We start from the raw sequence: 7,196 nt of genomic DNA on the forward strand, positions 1-7,196 counted from the left end.
GCAAGATAATATATCTTCTATTAAAATCTTCTTTTGTGTATTTTATAGACTCACATATATCATACATAACCCAAATTTCAGCCTGGCTTGTTTCCACCAGGTGTCCACTTTGAGGTCAGTGACATATATCACATTAAAATACAAACGCCCACAAATCCAAGTCTAAAAATAGACAAATGCTGTGAGTTTTATCCACAATTTCATGACAAGATGGGGTAGGGGAAGAGTTATTTCACATATGAAATAATAAAACCTTCTCATTTACTTTCCTTTCAAACATTTCTCCCTTGTCAAAGTTTAATGTCCTTCTCCAGGCACTGTTCTCCCTTCCCTTTCCTCTCAAACCCCTTCAGAGACTCTCCCCTTTCCTATTGCCAATGTCTCCTCCTCCTCTTCTTACTCCTCTACCACCACCGTGCCCACTGCCACCACCGTGCCCCTTCTGTGATGCCCTAGTCAAGCATTAACCAACAGAATGTTCTGTAATGATCGAAAGGTTCTATAAACTTCTCTGTCCAAGATAGTGGTCACTAGCCACACATGGCTCGTGAGCACTTGAAGTGGAACTGTTATGATTGAGAAAATAAGTTTATATGTTTCTTTAATTGTAATTGATTTAAGTTAACCACATATGGCTAAGAAGCTTCTGAAATATGGCTGGTGTAACTGAGGAAATATATTTTAATTTTTATTCTAAGGTTGCTGCCAAGTCACCCCAGTTGTGTCCGACTCTGTGTGATCCCACAGACGGCAGTCCACCAGGCTCTGCTGTCCCTGGGATTCTCCAGGCAAGAACACCGGAGTGGGTTGCCATTTCCTTCTCCAAGGCACGAAAGTGAAAAGTGAAAAGTGAAGTGAAGTCACTCAGTCGTGTCCGACTCCTAGCGACCCCATGGACTGCAGCCTACCAGGCTCCTCCATCCATGAGATTTTCCAGGCAAGAGTACTGGAGTGGGGTGCCATTGGTATTTAAACTCAATTACCCATATGTGGCCATGGGCCACCATATTGGGCAGCAAAGCTCTAGTTCTTTCTTAGGCAGAAAAAGGTAGGGCACGTCTGGGTCTTTAACTTTGCTTTGTTGAATACAGGAGATGTGAGGCGTGATTCAGTGACTTCCTCAGCATCTGCCTTGCTTAGGAAAAACTGGAAAAGGTGGGGAGATGGAAAATAACTAGTATTTTCTTTATTTTCATAGGTATGTACAGAAAAACCTAGAAATATGTAAATGAAATTAATGTTTAGGTTAATTTCTAGTAGTTAGCTAATAGATGACTTCTTCTTAGTTTTTCTTTTTACTTTGTGTTTCCCAAGTGATGAAGAGTGGGTGTTTATTACATTTTGTTATTTAGAAAAAAAAATATAACATTATTAAAATATCTATCCTGTATGATTTTTTTTTATTTTATTTTATTTTTAAACTTTACATAACTGTATTAGTTTTGCCAAATATCAAAATGAATCCGCCACAGGTATAGATTTTTGAAAAGCAAGTTAGAGAAGGCATCTCTTCTAAGGGTTCTGTAACCAACTCCCAGAGCAGCCTCTCGTTTGGTGAATGGGGAAGAGGCTGATAGATGTGGGTGGGGGTTTGTGTGCTGGAGTAGGGCCCGGGAACTGTGTGTGTGTGTGTGTGTTCTCCCAGCTGCTTCCTCACATCAAATAGCTAACCAACCAGAGCTCCAAAACCAAGCCAATTCCTGCTGTCATCATTGATGAAGCCTGTACACAGATGGAGAAGTAAATAAAAGGGAGAGGTGGTGAATTTTCTATATTTGACCTAGTTACTATTTTTGTTGAATAAGGAGAGAAAAGCTTGGGATTTCAAGCATGAAGAAATAGATCCTGATTTTGTGAGCAAAATCTTGCTGTTCTCTTTTAGCCTGTTCTGGATATGCATATCCTTCATGGAATCTGGGCAGAATTTAGCAGAATCCATTTGGACAGAGGAGCCTAGCAGGCTACAGTCCACAAGGTCACAAAGAGTCAGACATGACTGAAGTGATTTAGCATGCATGCATGTGGACTCCAAGTAGTGACCTTACAACCCAGCCCAGAAGAGGGGCTGTTTGAGGTCAGCACAGTGGAGCCACCCTGAGGGTCTGAAAAAAGGCAACAGATCTGGGCTGCCCACAGGGTTAGCCTGGGGCCAGAACTTTCAGTTTAATAGAGTTGTCATGACGTAGCCTGAAATGGCAACCCACTCCAGTGTTCTTGCCTGGAGAATCCCAGGGACGGGGGAGCCTGGTGGGCTGCCGTCTATGGGGTTGCACAGAGTCAGACACGACTGAAGTGACTTAGCAGCAGTAGCAGCAGCAGCCTGAAAATTTGGACTCCAAAGCTGCTTAAGGAAAGGGGTCCCCTCTGGAAATGGCAGGCACCAGTAGGATCAGTGAAGTGTCTTTATGCAGTCTTATTTCTGACTTAGCCACATTCAAGCCAGCTCAATGGTCACACTTATGGTAGTATCCTGACTCTCTTCTCAGCAGCTCCTCCCCAGAAAACCATGCCAGCAAATCTCTTGTGAGCCTACCCTCTTCCTGGTACATGATAAATGTAAGGGTTCATACTATGATGCCCTCCAGGATTTCTCATGTTTATTTCATAGAGGGCTCTAGAAGGCTGAAAAGCTTTATGGGATTCAGAGGAATAAAACTAGAAAGAGGAAATGGTACTGTAAGTGGGAAGTACTCAGGAGCAGGAGGCAAATGGAATCTTTCCAGGGCTTTCCGCCCACACCCAAGCAAATATTTTGCATTCCACTTGGTTGCTGACTGAGTTTCTAGGGACTAATGTCTTCTTCAGTGAGGCAGAGAGGAGGTGAGCTACTGTATTCTGGTCCTTGTTGTGTAGCAACAGAAGGTAAACCACATTTCGACTTCTGATTTTGTGTTTATTTTCACTGGTTATTTTTAGTTGGTTCAAGTCTAGAAATACTTAAAGATCACTCCTTCCTCAAATAGGTTTAGTTCTCTGAAATTAGAAAAATAAGATGCTTTCAAGTTGCAAATCATTGCATAGATGATTATAAGACATTCTTTTTATTAAACAGCCAGAGATTAAGTGAGCAGGAAATAGGCCCTCTGGAGTCCTGAGATGTTCAGTGCCTCTACTCAGCTTGATCATACTGCATTTGAACGAGTGCCCATGGAGCAGTTTCTAAAATATTTCCTTCTGGCAGATTTCAAGTGGCTTGAGAAAAGCTAATGCACATATTCCTTGTTTATTATATACAACATGGCTACCAATAAGTTCTTGACATCATCCATTTTACAAAAGGCTGTCTTAGCTCTAATATAGAAGTGCCTTGAGGATATTATTTATAGCAAATCCACACTGGGCCAGTCAGCTGTCAGTTGGCTAGAACCCAGAACCTAAGAGGCCATGGTCATAGATTCAATCCCAAATGGGCCACTTAGCTTTAAACAAAAGATGAAAGTTAATCTTTGTGTGTGTGTTTCCAAATTGCAGCTCTCTCATTGCCTTCCTAGTTGCAATGCAGTGTGCTAATGAATAAGACTGTAGCTTGGTATCTGACCTGTTAGAGGATCTGTCAGAGCTTTTTCCAGTAGGAAAACAGGGCATGAATATTTAGAACTCTAGGCCACAGTAGAAGACAACATTAAGAAGATGGTGGAGTTAGAGACCAGAGATGAACCCAAGTGCAGTTCGGAGGGGCAGAGCTAGGGTCTGAAGTAGGTATGGTATCTAGAGAGCAGCAGGTCAAGGAATAGTGAGCTTATGTGAGGGAATCACCAAGGTTATATAAGGAAAGTCTGGAAAAACTTGCTGTGGCTTTGGAATGTTTCTTTATCCTTTATTTTCCAATTTTATTGAGATTTGCTATTGTTAGAATTATATAACATCATATAATGGGATTTTTTGGGTGTATATATATGTACTGAAAAATGATTACCACAGTTGAGTCAGTTAACACATCCATTGCTCAGATAAGTTGCCGTTTTTTCAGGATTGGGGAGGGGGATGTTGAGAACTTAAGATCTACTCTCCTAGCAGCTTTCAAGTATTTAATACAGTATTGTTAACCATATTCACCATACTATGAACTGGATCCTGGAATAGTTATTTTGGTACTTCAGGACTCTGTTGGTGTCACCTCATTTGTTAGACTTCCAGACCACCACTCCCCTTGCATCCAGGCAGAGTTTGGGATTTTTCTAAACTTCAACTGGCATAAAACCCTGTGATTATCTCTATTATATCACTTACAATATTATGTTTTAACCTTTCATTTGTATTTCAGCCTCTTCCATGTAAACAAAGAAAAACAAAGTGTTGCTCATCATCCAGTTCTATAAGGATTAGTTCCAGCCCCTGTAGTCACCGACTGACGTTGCACCCTGAGAGAGACAAATTCAGGATGAAAAACAGGGTACTCTGAGCTTTGGATAACGAGGCCTCATAGATAGATGTATTTGTCTCAAGAAAAAAAAATATAATGATCCCAGATTCTATTTATATCTTCCCATGCATAGAAAAGGAATAAAATGATTAATTTGAGATATCTGTTCTCCGTGAAGAGCAATCATCTTTTACCAAGAATGTATGCTTGACTGCACCTATTCCTTAGCCAAAAATCATATTTAAACTGGCTTCTCCACTACCTCTTTGGAGCAGTTCCCTCAGAGCTGTAGTCTTCCTGGCTATAGTCCTCAGTGAGATGCTGAATAAAACTTAAACTCACAGCTCTTATTCTGTGGGTTTATCTTTCAGTTGACATCCACTAGACAGCAAGCTTCTTTATGTTTAGATCTCTAGCACCCGGCAACTATAGGTTTAATGCATGCTTGTTGGCTAACTGAATCAGTGATCAAATGAACAGAAGAATGAAGAAACAGGGAAGAAAATGCCAAGGAAGAGATATGGGTGGGTTCTAGAAAAATGAGTCAGTGTTTGATAGGAATAACATGCCACATTTTGGAGAGAGGGAGATGTTTAGTGTATCTGGTTCCCTGAATGCATGCAGGAAAGTCAGGGTAGTGGAGACTAAAGGGGAAGTTGGGATCAGAGAGTGAAGAGCCTGTGCCACCTCCTAAAGAGTTGGAATCTTATCTCTAGCAGTGGTTCTCAAACTTCAAGGTGCACAGTAATCGTCTGGAGGGCTTGATAAAACACAGATGAGTGGGCCCCATTCCTTGACTTTCTAGTCTAGGTTGGAGCTCGCAAATTTTCTTTTCTAACAGGTTCTCAAGTGATGTTGATACTGTTGGCCTGGGATCAAAACCCTGCTCTAAGCTGTGGGCTTGGGGCTGTAAGGAGACTGATCAGAAGAAGCTCAGACCTGGAAAAAAGTACTATGAACTGGAGGCTGGTCACAGAAGTCCATTCATTCACTCATTCATTAAGTATTTAATAAACACCAATTATGTATGTGAGCCTGGTGGACTACTGTCCACAGGGTCGCAAAGAGATGGACACAACTGAGCAACCTAAGCACATGTACTTGACATTGTTTTAGTGTTGGAGACACAATAATAAACAAAGGATTGTTAAGATAGGATTCAGGATGAGTTTCTATGCAAATTCACTTTATCCCTGAGTCATCAAAGGGGCAGACCTTGGTATTCTAAAATTTTGCCTCCCTCAGGTCAAGATTAGTCTCAGATTCTGATTCTCCTGGTCGCAGTCACAAGACATTCAACTCTTGTGAGAGACAGCAAGGAGTCCTAGTACCATTTTAGGGGAGAAGTACCACAGACTATGGTGGCCCCCTGGTGGCTCAGTGGTAAAGAACCCTCCTGCCAATGCAGGAGAGGCAGATTCGATCCATGGGTTGGGAAGATCCCCTGGAGAAGGAAATGGCAACTCACTCCAGTATTCTTGTCTGGGAAATCCAGATTCATGGACAGAGGAGCCTCAAGGGCTACAATCCATGGGTTGTGAAGAGTTGGACATGACTGTGCAACTAAGCAACCACCACCACAGACTATTTTGGAACTCTAGCAGAGGAAGGCAGCCCTGTACTACTTTTTATATGAATCCTGTTTTCATAAGCTTGTCCAGATGCAAATGTTATTGGTTTCTCCTCAGTGTGGCTTCCATGTTTGAGGGTGTTGGAGGAGCCTTTGTAAAAATCTCAGGGTCTAAGCTGTCTCCTCAGTCAATTAATTCAGAATTTATAGGGCAGGATGCAGCCTAGGTACTTGGAGAAATTCCCCAGATGATTCTAATGTATAGCCAGAGTTGAGAGCCTCTTGCTGTTGAATAATCTGAATCCTCAAGAGCTGAACGTAAGCACTTGTGACCATCATAGATCACCAGAGACTTCTGTTGCTAGAGATGGAACCTCGAGGGTCAGGGTGGCAGAAATTCCAGGTGACTGCCTAGAATCTGATGAGCCACTGGAATATAATAAATCTTTTGATTTGCAGTGTGTTGTGCATAGCCATTGACCACTTGAAAAGTTTTGGAAACTATGGTCCTTCACTAAAATGTAATTGTGTTGGTTATATTTGCTCATCACTGGTCCCCTCTCCACATTTTGTCTCTGGAGTACAATGTCATGATTAAGAGTCTATGGTTAGAGAAGAGCTGGTTTTGACCCCTGGCTCTGTCACTGTCATGTGTCCTAACTTTGTGACATTCTCTGAACCTCAGTTTCCTTACCTATAAAACAGGGATGTGAGTACCTACCTCATGGGATTAAAAAAAAATTATTGGAGTATAGCAGCTTCACAATGTTGTCTTAGATTCTGCTGTACAGAAAAGTGGATCAGCTATATGTATACATATATTCCCTCTTTTGGGGGACTTCCTTCCCATTTAGGTCACCACAGAGCACTGAGTAGGGTCCCCTGTGCTATACAGTAGGTTCTCATTAGTTATCTACTTTATATATAGTAGTGTATATATGTCAATCCCAATCTCCTGATTCATCCCACGCCCCTTTCACCCGCCTCGGTGTCAGTACATTTGTTTTGGACATCTATACCATTTTTCTAGATTCCACATGTGTGTTAATACACAATATTTGTTGTTCTCTTTCTGACTTACTTCACTCTGTACAGCAGTCCCTAGGTCCATCCTCATCTCTACAAACAGGATTATTGTTGAGGGTAAGGGTGAAATCAGCAAATATCTGTAAAGTATAGCTCAGTGCCTAGATAACCTAAATCTCTGGAGATGGGGTGTCACATCAGGTACCTTCAGTGGTCACCTCAGGGCTTGGGAGGGTG

Source organism: Bubalus bubalis, chromosome X, assembly GCF_019923935.1.
Source record: "Bubalus bubalis isolate 160015118507 breed Murrah chromosome X, NDDB_SH_1, whole genome shotgun sequence".
NCBI classification, from domain to species: domain Eukaryota; kingdom Metazoa; phylum Chordata; class Mammalia; order Artiodactyla; family Bovidae; genus Bubalus; species Bubalus bubalis.